The sequence below is a fragment of the Pinus tabuliformis genome, chromosome 4_2 (assembly GCF_031772625.1).
Source record: "Pinus tabuliformis cultivar Carrire ecotype Pingquan chromosome 4_2, CPIR1, whole genome shotgun sequence".
NCBI classification, from domain to species: Eukaryota; Viridiplantae; Streptophyta; class Pinopsida; order Pinales; family Pinaceae; genus Pinus; species Pinus tabuliformis.
Genome location: NC_142304.1, coordinates 1,031,957,613 through 1,031,970,895, shown reverse-complemented (window position 1 = coordinate 1,031,970,895; position 13,283 = coordinate 1,031,957,613). Strand labels below are relative to the sequence as shown.

Genomic DNA, 13,283 nt, shown 5'->3' with positions numbered 1-13,283 from the left:
ATTCCAATGTATAACATTTGAGGTCTAGCTTGAGCGATCGGGGCGGGATTTTGTGTGTTTTCATGTGTTTTCCAAATTTTCCGAAATAACAAAGGGTAAAATGCAGGCTTGTGGAGTCCCGATAGTGTATTTGCGCATCGGGGAAGTGGAAGACATGGGTACTGCAACCCGCGGAGGGGCTAATACCCGCTTGCATTTTAAAAGAAGCCCTCAAAAATTGTGCCAAGCCTATGGATTGAGTGGGAAATTGTGTGTTGACTGTGTTTATGCGTAAATCCTTTTCACACTTGTTCCCGTAGTTAATAAAAGTTAATGAAGGCAGCGTTTGTGTTCTATGTGAATATCTCTGTTATATTGTTCACAATCATGAAGCTAATGATAGCTATCTCTGTAGGTGAGAAGTAAAGGATGCAGGAGGGGATTTGAAGAGCCATGTACGTAGAAGTGCTATGTTTAAAGGCCTGGCCACAAGCATTCCGGGTCAGAACCCACCCGGTTGCCTGTACATTACGAAAGCAAAGATGTCCCTATCTTCATTATGGAAACGCAACATGCAATCACCCCTTTTACCAACATCTGTTCACTTCCTCAAGAAATGAATTGATCCAACTGTTATGCTATCTACATGTCAGCGTTCACACTGACGATCCTATCTCTGTGAACTCGATTTTCATATCGGATACTATGGGAAGATGAAGAGGCAAGGTTAACATAGAGTAATGGAAGGCCAAGGGTCGTTCACGACCGCATAAGTATTACCTCCAAAGAAAGGATGAGGGCTTTTTGGCTTGAAGAAGAATAGTTTTGATTGATTGTGAATAAAGGGACTGTTTGGTTCAAGGAGGAGCCATAGTTTCAAACTCATTTTATTGTGTTGGATCAGAGTGTTGTTACTAGCATGAATGTAAATGTGATTTTTATTTATGCATATTGATGACTTACAGTTCACTATTAGTCTTGTTAAATTGAATATGATTTAGTTTCATGGTTAACTTGTGAATGGTCTCTGATTTGCAACTAAGTTAAACATTAGTTGCAAGTTTAATTTCATAAATGTGGATTCCTTTATGAGTGATTGGAATGAAATTTAGCTTACAATCTTGTCCAGCTATGAATTTAGTGATTGATTCATTTGGACTTGAATCTATACATGATGTTTAATCTTCTTTATCATGCTCCTGCCGAACATATATATGATGTTTAAACCTCTGTATTATGCTTCTGCAGGATAGATTAGGAAAGCTAGGACTAGATTAGAGTAGTTAGGAGTAGTATAAATAGGATTTAATACATATAGGTTAGCTATTTTATTTTTGTTGATTTAATTGAAGTCTTCCTCCCAGAAGCAATCTTTCGACATGTTCAAACAGTTTACAGGATCCCTTAAAACCCGTCAGAGCTAGCAATTCCAAACAAAAGCAGGTCTAATTGGGACTTGTGATCGGGTTAGCTCCCCTTGTTGGCATTGCGCACATTTGCCATGTCAACAGATTAGCACTCAAAGGAGGGCCTAAACTGCCCTCTCCAGGTTTTCAAGATTTCATCTATAAGTCCCATGCATGGATTCAAAAGGATTAATGTATATATCATAAAGGTCGGAGAGATCCTGCCACACATTTGAAAGAGCCTCATTTTGAAGAAACAGAGACCCCTCTAAGTCCTGTTTCTGGGTCACCCAAGGAAGAGATACTGTGGGAGTATCCTGTCACTCAAGAACAACCTGTCAAAACACTTACTCAGGCTTACGCTCATTCCCTCTCTCAACTTCCCATCTTTCACTCTTTACCTCCAACAACTAAGAGAAAGCCAAGGATCTTTACCCTGAGTGAAGATACATCTGCAGCCACTTCTCATGAAGATATTGTGCTAGAATCCTTTACAAAGTATCGACACCCATTGGGAGGAAATTCCTAAGGATTCCCCTTCTAAAGGCAACTCCTAACTTGATTTTGAGAATCCTAACAAAGAAGCCTCCAACCAAAAATTCCCTGTCCATAGTATGGCCAACGTTCCCCCTCCAGGTGGGGTTCAGCCTCCACCTCCTGTTCCGGGTGGGAATCAACCCCCACCTCCTCTGGGAGAATTCCCTCCTTCGCTTGCATAGATACTGTAGTGGTACCCGAGCAACAACATTCCTTACCCAAAAATAGAAAAATAATGTTACCTAATTTCGACCTTCAGCGGGGAGATACCACTGATAACCATATTCGCTCTTTCTTCCTAGCCTTGCGTAGGTTGGGGGTCACTGATGAAGATGTGGTGTGCCACCTATTCTCTTTTACTTTGACTGGTGCAGCCTCCACATGGTATTTCAGTTTGAGAATAGGGTCGATTACCTCTTGGGATGCTTTTCAGCAGGCCTTTTTGGACAAGTTTGGTGATGACAAAACACCTACGACCTTAGTTTTGGAATTATCTCGTCTGAAAATGGAAACCAAGGAGAAGGTTAAGGATTTTAACATCTAGTTCAACACCTTGTTCAACAAAATCCCAGCCACTACTAGACCTATTGAGGAAGTGCTCATGGAGTTTTATGTCTCTGCTCTCCCTGTCCCTACAGCGATGTGGGTTAAAAGGAGTAATGTGCAAACCTTACAAGGTGCTATCGATGAAGTAGTAAAGGTCAAGAATGAAATGCCCAGTCTTACAGCATGCCACCCTACAACTGGAGAAAATAAAGCCTCTCAAACATCCAAGAAAAATAATGGAAATGATAACAAAGTGGCTGAAACTAAAGAAAAGAACACCACGAATGTGGAAGGGTTGCATCAGATCATTAAGAAAATAATGAACACAGTCATTGATATGAAAAGGAATCATGGAGAGAGTACTAGTGGTAATGGAGGAGACTATAACAATAGAAATCCCTTCAAGCCTTTCGATCATAAGAAAATAGAAGGTGGTCATGGTCAACTTGCATTGCTTGCTCCACCTAATGAAGGGGCTTTAAACATAGAAGAGTTTGCTCTTGTTGGATCACTCCTTAACAAAGAAGAACCTATACTGGAGCTCAAACCAGAACAAGGAGACAAGGAGGAATACCAAGTAGAAGAACCCTCGGAAGAGGAAACCCAAATTAATGTGTTGTGGGATTTCCATAGTAATGAGAATTACGATGAGGGAGATAACACCACAAAAATCAACCTAATTAAATCCACACGTGAAGTAAAGGGCCGCTCCCGGGTGCAATAAAACCCATAGACCATACCAAGCAAGATGTTCACCTTGTGAAAACATCCTCTCCTGAAGTTTTTGTTGGAAAAGATAGATCTAGTGGTGATTCCAAGAATACCCCAGTTGCAAACCATCCAGAAAAGGATAAGACATCTCCCACTGCAACTAAGGCGACTGAAGATGGTAAACTCCCATCTAATAATGGAAAAATAGGTATGTTTACCTTGCCCTATCTTGTTTATAACATTAACTACAATATTGTAGATGATCTCAAGAAGTCTAGGGATAATATCACATATTTTGACTTGTTAAAATTAACGCAGCAAAGAGATTTGCTGCTGAAAGCTATGAATGAGTGGAACTGCAAAACCCCCACTACCTCAAGTAGCCAAACCAAGAAGCCAGTGGCCAGACCTGTCAATACCTCCAGCGCAGCCCAAATACCATCAGCTATGGAAGCCACTCTATCTAAAATAAATCGAAAGCCCCAAGATGTCAGTGTAGCCATGATAGGGAAGCAATCTAAATCTATGACTCCACCCTTCCTTATCACATTTGAAATCTTCAACATGAATGTGCACAATTTCTTGGTAGAATCTGGCGCCTCATCCACTGTTATGCCTTACACTGTTGTTAAGAGACTTCAGGAAATACCCGATAAAACTAAAACTTGAATTATGCAGTTGGATAGAACGAATGTGAGAGTTATTGGGGAGCTAAAAGATGTGTTGATTCGGATGGCTGCCAAACCTCAATACACTCAAGTCATTGATATAGTGGTAGTGGATATACCCGAGGCTTATGGAATGCTGCTTAGTAGGGACTGGTCATCAAATCTAAATGGATATTTCTCAACTGATTGGTCCCATCTTTTGTTACCTCAGAGGGGAAAAAGTGATATGCTGAGAGTGGATCGGGAAAGATACATGAAGTACATGGTAACGGAACCAAACAGCCCCAATGAACCTATAATGTTCTACAACTCTATCCTTAGGAATTACAATTCTGATGTTTATGCCACAAAAACCTGTTTCAGTGAGTGCCATGCAGAAATAGTCAAGGAGGCTTTAAAAAACACATAGTTGGAAGAAAGAATTAAACACCCCCATAATCCAGCTGATGAATTACCTTGTATTATAGTAGATGGTAGGACTATTTTCATAGGAAGTAGTTCTTTTAGCGTAACATTAGAGTTTATTTTTAAGACACTCCACTTTGGTGACTCTAACTGTCTTGAAAGTGCAGGCGCTGGGAGCATTTTCATTGACCCAGTAGGGAACCAAGGTCTGATGCCCAACCAGTTGGAATGCACACGCACCAGTAACACAGCAGAACATGAAGGCTTGCTCAAAGGCCTGAGAAGAGCCATTGAAGGGAATGTAAAAAATCTCAGAGTTTTTGATGGCCCACAGATAATGGTGAACCAAGTAAAGAAAAAGATACACTGCAGTCCACTACACCTGGTGAGGTACCAACACGAGGTATGGAGTTTAATTGACAATTTCAATTATTTCAATGTCACAAACATACCTCGGAAGTATAACCACGATGTCGATCTGGTGCTTGCTGTGGCTATGAAACTTTTTCCTAATCTTAGATTAAACAAGAATAAATTTTATGTTGAATTGATTTTCGGATCATCCATAACTAATAACATCTCAAATTGGCAGGTGTTCGAAGGTGATGATCAAATCCTTGAGTTCTTGCATTGCAAAAGAACACTCAGAAACGTAGCCATTAACAAAAAGAAGCATGAAAAACTTATAAACAGAAGTGAAGACGATGTGATATCTTCCATTGAGAAATTTATTTACTTTTCATCTCTCATGAGTGAGCCAATAGGTAAGCACACAAAATTACAACACTCATGGCTGAGCCCATTCCAAGTTGTGGAAAAAATTGGTCATGGAATTTACAGACTGAAAACCTCATAGGGAGAAACTAAAAAACTCCCTGTTAATGGCCAGCATCTTGAGAGATACTTCCAGCAGCCACCGCATTGGTGGTTGCCTCCTAAGTAGGTTAGAGTTCATTTCATTTTGCTGTTAGTTTAGTTGTATTTTTTCCTTTCTTTTATTTTTTGCCAAGTCTATTTTCCTACTGTTTTGAATTACATTCATTTTCAGCCAACTAATTGTAGTCCTCCAGTCTCGTTCTACCTTTTAGATTTGCCCTCACTCACTACTCTCGGATTTTCTCTTCCTCGTTGACTTGCTGATGATTCTGTTGTTCCTGAATCCATCATTTCCCCACAAATCAAACAAAATTTCTATCAACCCATGAGCACTTGAGAATCAACAGTGGAACGCAAACCGAAACCCCTCATTGGCATCTGTTGGGAACTATGTGAGATCTGTTGATAAATTGGATATCTGGAGCATGTAGGAGTATCTTTATAAAACAAAAAATGTGTAACTACAGCTAGACTGGCATGGAGGAACGCTGCATTTAAATAAATCCCACTTAGACCTAGCCTATACTTGTTTGAAAGGTTTACAGTCATTCTCCATTGGTCCCATCCACCACACTAAATGGTCCAATACCTATTACTCACAAGTAAACCTCCTTTCATGGGCTAAGCTCACTGTCTCATACCCTATGGCAAATCTAATTGTGCTCTAGGCCTTGTGCTTGAAACCAGAAGGACTTATCTAAAAAGAAATGAAATGTCAAGTCCTTGTGCCAATTTGGAAGGACAGGTTGTTTGGGAAGCCAGTTAGAGTAAGGACTATTGCTGGGCTCAGAGTACCGGTTGACACAACAATCCCAACCTTGCTTAAGTGGTTTAAAAATATGGCATGATCTATGACTGTGCCCCATTCAATCAATGAAAATATAGCACTGAAATTCTCATATAAAGTGCAAGAAAATGTGTCTACATCAAGCTTGATGAGAAATAAAGAGCTGAGGTACACACCTAAACAAGTATGGACAGGCTAGTGACGGCTCCAAAGGGATTTTTGAAAGTGGGAAACAGGTAAAGGAAGGTCAATAAACCCCATAATACTGCTATTGGAGAATGCATGTCAAAATCATATCAGCAAGTAGAAGCTATTTGTCTCTATCACTTGTGAAGCAATTAATGTTTAAGTGGAACCCATGCTTGTCCATCTATATAGTTTGAATTTCAATTTTATCTTAACATCCTGATGTTTTATTGATCTGAAGGTTATTTGGAAACAAAGATAACTGGTTCTCCCAGTGGTTCACCATTTGTTGTGGCCACAACTACCACCCTATTAAAACATGCTCTAATAGCAAATTTTGAATGCACCCCCCATAAGTCTAATCTATCATCTCTCTGAATGATCCTTTTCATCCCAATGATTTTAACTCTATGGAGGGCCCAACCTTCCATTCACAAATTGTAAAGTCCTTTAACAAATCCCTCGCTTAAGCCCTTCATTTTTATGTTTATCAGGATTTGTTTAACCCCTCAAAACCCTCATCGCATTATTATTCCCATCACAATGCCTTATGGCAGAAATCCTACATAAGGCATGCATAAATCCTTTTAGGGCCCATCGCAAATAACACAAGGCATTCATGGCTTCTAGACCCGATAGGTTTTATTAACTCAAATGTATACATTTCGGGTCCGAAAGCCCGTCACATATCGCAATCGGCCCAAGTCCAAGGTTTATGTATATATGGTGCGCCCCTGGCCTCCGAACCCACCGGCACTATGAACAACATTATATACAATGTCGGGTCTGGCCCCTAATTGCATATCATGTATCTGTAGAGCCCGGGCCTTGCACACAATACGCACAGCGACATAGCGGACTCGCCAATCTATTAAATACAGTATATATATTTTCGGGTCCAAATCCCTATCACATATCATGATTGGCAGAGCCCCAAGCTTATGCATATTGTGATATGCAATAGGCCGAACCTGGGGATATTTATAGATTCCAATGTATAACATTTGAGGTCTGGCTTGAGCGATTGGGGCAGGATTTTCTTTGCTTTCATGTGTTTTCCAAATTTTCCAAAATAAAAAAGGGATCAGGTTTTCAGTGTAAAATGCGGGCCTGTGGAGTCACGATAGTGTATTTGTGCATCGGGGAAGTGGAAGACATGGGTACTGCGACCCGCGGAGGGGGCCGATGCCTGCTTGCGTTTTAAAAGAAGCCCTCAAAAATTGTGCCAAGCCTATGGATTGAGAGGGAAATTGTGTGTTGACTGTGTTTATGCGTAAATCCTTTTCACACTTGTTCCCATAGTTAATAAAAGTTAATGAAGGCAGCGTTTGTGTTCTATGCGAATATATCTATTATATTGTTCAAACTCATGAAGTTAATGATAGCTATCTCTATAAGTGAGAAGTAAAGGACACAGGAGAGGATTCGAAGAGCCATGTATGCAGAAGCACTATGTTTAAAGGCCTGGCCGCAAGCGTTCCAGGTCAGAACCCACATGTTTCCTGTACATTCTGAAAGCAAAGTTGTCCCTGTCTTCATTATGGAAACGCAACATACAGTCACCCCTTTTACCAACATCTATTCACTTCCTCAAGAAATGAATCGATCTGGCCGTTATGCTCTCTACGTGTCAGTGGTCACGCTGACGATCCTATCTCTGTGAACTCGATTTTCATATCGGATACAGTGGGAAGATGAAGAGGCAGGTTATACATAGAGTAATGGAAGGCCAAGGGTCGTTCACGGCTACATAATTATTGCCTCCGAAGAAAGGATGAGGGCTTTTTGGCTTGAAGAAGAATAGTTTTGATTGATTGTGAATAAAGGGGACTGTTTGGTTCAAGGAGGAGCCATAGTTTCAGACTCATTGTATTGTTTTGGATCAGAGTGTTGTTACTAGCATGAATGTAAATGTGATTTGTATTTATGCATATTGATGACTTACAATTCAGTATTAGTCTTGTTAAATTGAATATGATTCAGTTTCATGGTTAACTTGTGAATGTTCTCTGATTTGAAACTAAGTTAAACATTAGTTGCAAGTTTAATTTCATAAAAGAATGTGGATTCCTATATGAGTGATTGGATTGCAATTTAGCTTTAATACAGTCTTGTCTAGCTGTGAATTCAGTGATTGATTCATTTGGACTTGAATCTACACATGATGTTTAATCTTCTTTATCATGCTCCTGCTGAACATATATATGATGTTTAAACCTCTGTGTTATGCTTCTGCAGGACAGATTAGGAAAGCTAGGACTAGATTAGAGTAGTTAGGAGTAGTATAGATAGGATTTAATTCATATAGGTTAGTTGTCTTATTTTTGTTGATTTAATTGAATTCTTCCTCCCAGAAGCAATCTTTTGACATGTTCAAATAGTTTACGGGGTCCCTTAAAACTCGACGGAGCTAGCCATTCCAAACAAAAGCAGGTTTAATTGGGGCTTGAGATTGGATTAGTTCCCCTTGTTGGCATTGCGCACATTTTCCATGTCAAAAAGGTGAAGGAGAAGGATCTTGCAGTTGTGTGTGCAGAGACCTTGGCAAGTTCGAAGGTTGAGTGCGCAAGCCCCTGCAAGTGTGCGTAGGGAAGAAGTGTCTGTAACTAAAAGATTATATCAATAAAGACTATTTTGGGAGCTATTATTATGTATTTCTTCCTTTAAATTTACTTATGAAATTTATGTGTATTCTCTCACTTTTCTGTATTTATATGAAGAAACACTTAATTACTGCATGAAAGTAGTAGATCTGATAATTTACATGATGTTATGAATGTTTTAAGTGTTCCACGAAGGGTTAGATATTATTTCTATAAGTTACTGTGACTTCTGCAATTTAAGAGTTAGGGTTCGTGAAGGTTAGGATAAAGCCCTAGAAGTAACAAAAAGCCATCACAAAGACCTTTGGATGTAGAAACCTGGTTCTGTCATCCCCCAATACTGCTTCAGGTGAGACTATAGCCTGCACTACGCGGGTTGTTGCCGAAATGGCCAACAGATAGGGTTTTGTTGGTTGGCACAACTAACTCTGAACCTGGGTCAGGGCCCCTCAAGCCAACAAGTCCTGAACAATTTGATAAAGATATACTTGCATTTTAGGTGTATAGATCTATTTTCTAAAATATACTTGCATTTCAGTTGTATAGATCCATGTATGATGTTAGATCAAATTCAAACCCTTGACAATGGCATCTAGAGGATTGTTCAACATGGCCCTCTTTCTCATATGTTTTTCTTCGATATCCTCCACTGATGTTTATCTCTAAGAGAGATTCAACAATGGATGGTGTTGTAACATGCATTTTATGTTACCATTGATATTCATTTTTCATACAAGAACTTGAAAATACTTCAAAAAGAAGAGATAAAAGCTAGATGAAGAAGTGATAATGGCATAGCGGAATTGCTAAAAGAATAATAAAAGAATTGGCCACGGAGTAGCCAAAGTTGCTATACAAACAAATCAAGTCATTATATAAATGGTTATATAGAACTAGACCCTATATCTATATCTATATCTATATATATATATATATATATATATATATATATATATATATATATATATATATATATATATATATAAGTGCATATTGAAACGTGAAGCAAATAAAGAAATATATCGGATTTACAAAGGAAACAAGTATTAAAACATATATAGTTGGACCTGAAATATATACATTGTGTTTAAAATTTTGACGGGTCCACTATATCGAAAAGCCCTTTATATACGTGCATAAGGGTTTCGTTGATCACGATTTGCGATGATGGACCCGAAAGGATATATATTATGTTTATAATACTGGCAGGTCCACAATAATGATAGGCCATACCCGATATTGATTACGCCATGATTTATAACTCCATCGGGTCCTTGATTACCACATAACGTTTATGACTTATGCCGATTGCGATTTGCAATCACGGGCTGGACCCGAAAGAATATATATTATTTTTTTTAATTGCGGTGGGTTCGTCATATCGCATAACATATTATATATATATATGGAAAGTTCTGATTGCAATGAGCGATGGGGATTCCAGACCCGATAGTTTATATGCTATATTTTATAACTCAGCATGTTTGTCTTATCGCAGGCTGTAAAGGTTTTTATTGATATATAAAAATCCCTTCATATATATTTTGTTTATGCAATTTTATATGTATTTCTATTATAAATGATTATAATAGAAAGACCGGACTCAAAGCACATATATACTATATTTAAAAGCCCCGGCAGGTCCGCAAGGCGTACTAAAAGGCAAATTTCAAGCTACAAGCAGGTTTTCGGGTGGAGAAAAAACGGTAAATGGTTTTATTTGGAGCTCACCCAATCCCACTTATCATTCAACATGTAGCAGTCGGGGAGAGATAAAACCACCCATTTCGGGCAGGTATTCTTCGGGCTTATGTCCCACCCGAAACCTTTATAGACCGTCTAATCTGAAAAGTGCAGATCTACGGTGGGATGTATCAGCGGAAAGGTATACCTCGAAAATTGTGCGAAGCCCATATTGAAAGCGGAAAAAGCATGTTTTATAATATATTTTCATTATAAATGGTTTACAATAGAAAAGCGTAGGTATAAAGGATTTACGCATAAGTCCAACACTTCCATAGTTATGCGACCTAAGGGTCCATAAGTTAAGTTTTACAGTGATTATCGAGCCAATTGCGATTTGTGATGGAAGTCAACGGAACGCTGAACGGGTGGATTTGGCAGGTTTATAAAGCAGAATTAACTCTTTTGAGTTCCATATTAATCAGAGGTTCATGTTAATTTCACTATGTAAAGTGAAAAATCAGGCTTAGAGCCGTAGCTGAAGAGGAAGACAATCCGGTATGTTTCTTTGCATTTTGGCCAATCAAATTTCCCATGTAAGCCCAGGATTATACAAACTAAACGCGTTTCATTACGACTAAAACAAATTAAGCATCATTAGGGCATTTACAGAGGAATTCGGCAACGGATCAACAAAGCAAGCCAACAATTATCATCTCCTTCTAAATCCAGTTATGTTCTTGTTATTTCATGTTCTTGGAGATGTCTTTTACCCTCTGTAAAATTTTGTAATAGTTTTTACTTCATATAGTTAGAAAAGCAGTTAGATAATTTGGGTAGTTTTAGAAATCAACAACTGTTCCAAAATGTATTAAAAGAGGAAAATTTACTAAGAAAGGGTTGGAATTTTGGAGCACACAGAGACTAGGCCACTATATTCCTGATATCATCATTGATTAATGAAAGAATCAGAAGTTTCCATGAGTTGTTGCATATAATTTTGTAAGCTTCTCTGTCATGTTTCATGCTATGTTCTCTTCTTTTCAAGTATATTAATGAAGTTGCAAGTCTTTATTTGCTTATGTAGATAAAGTTAAAATTCCTTAAAAGAGTGCTCCTATACTTGAAGTTCCCACCTTCTTTTCTAAGTTATAGATAATAGTTTTTATGAAAGACCAGCATATTATCTTTAACTTCTCCTAAGTCACAGATGGTAGTTTCTATGTTAAGCAGCATATTGTCTATGATTTAGTTCTCATTTCCATAATCCTTCTAAGTGATGGATAGTAGTTTTTGTGAAAGATCAACATACTATATTTAACTTTTCCTTCAAACTTTCTTCATTCATCATTTATATCTAGCAACAAATGGCATTCTGAGATGTTCTGGTCATACATGTACTAAGGGTTAAAGACCAAGTTTCCAGGTCCTTCATTTAAAGACACAACATATATCTAAGTGACAAATAAGTGACAGTAAATAATATTTATTAATGTCTTAAGCACAATTTCCCTACAGCCAGGAAATTGGTTTCTTAAGGAACAACATTAATTGGCACCATTGCCGAGGAGAGAAGACAAGAACACTTTTCCCTGGGTTTTTCATGTTTTCCTCTGGTTGTTCAGTGAGGAGGAAATACTTGGCTATTTTGAATAAAAGAAATAAAAGGCGACTCCATTGTAACAAAGACCACAGTCTGCAAAGAAATAGAATAAGAACACTTTTTCATAGATTTATTAAGTTGGAAGCTGATCCTTGAGAGTGACAAGTTTCGATAGTTAGTTTTACATTCACACCTATGATTTTCACTTACAATATTGATTGGCAACTCCACTGCACTTTGAAGTTTTCTTTTCTGGGTTTTAATGGCTCTCCTTGCATTCTTAGTCCATAAATTTGATCCATTTGATTTTACTGGAACCACTGGCTATCCTCATGATATGCCTGCATTTTATGTCTGGGATGAGTATCTTCCAAAATTTAGTAGAATGGAATATGAAGATCCAGCTCAGCATCTCCAAGAGTTTCATGAATGCATGGAGCAGTAGGGCATCATTCATGAAGATGTGAAGATGAATTTGTTTATGTTTTCTTTGGACCTAGAAGCTAGGGATTGGTTCAGGTCTCTGCCTCGTTCAAGCATTTCATCTTTGAAAGATTTCCATTCAACATTCAATACTTCTTGTAGAGTTTATTATCCACACAAGTTTCTTTTTGAAAATTGTTGTGAATATTATGATTTTAAAGAAACTTTAAAAGCTCAAGATAATCTTGTTGAGGAAACTGATGATCTTGTTGATAATGTATCAAGCATTCAGAGAGATTATAGCTAGATTAACTATGAGAAAGTATCTAAAAGCGAGGAACTATCATTTTCTCAAAACGATGCAGAGAAGTTTATAAATCATTTCTCTCCAATGATAGCCCAAGCAAAGAATTGGATGACCCTGTTCCAAGCAAATCAAGAGAGTATTCAAATGGAGGAAAGTTCAAGCATGCATCAAGAATTTCTACTCAGCAATCGAGAAGAGGAAGAAATAATTAAGTTGAAAATCAATCCCCAGAGTTCCTATTTTGTTAAATTTGATGATCCTCCTATTTTTAATGAAAATGGTTTAAATGGGGAATAGGATGAAGTTCTTCAAGTTCATCAGTTGGGTGTTGAACATACAGGAAGAAATCAGCAAGTGGAATATGTTGGACAACAATATATTGAGCCATCTATCATAGTGAAAGAGGCTATCTTATGTAAGGAGAAAGTTGATAAAGAGATGGTATATCAATGCATTGAAGGACATAAGGATGCCCATGGATTAGAGGTAAATAATCTATTTGAAGTTGATCATATGTCGTATAGTAATGATAAAAAAAAATTCTTTATCCCTGAAGTTAAAAT

At 38.0% G+C, this 13,283-nt stretch overlaps 1 pseudogene; it reads left to right on the top strand.

Moving 5' to 3' along the window:
• Positions 1 to 9,289: 9,289 nt before the first annotated feature.
• The window catches only part of LOC149173140 (calreticulin-like), a 7,806-nt pseudogene continuing 3,812 nt past the window's right edge, over positions 9,290 to 13,283 (top strand).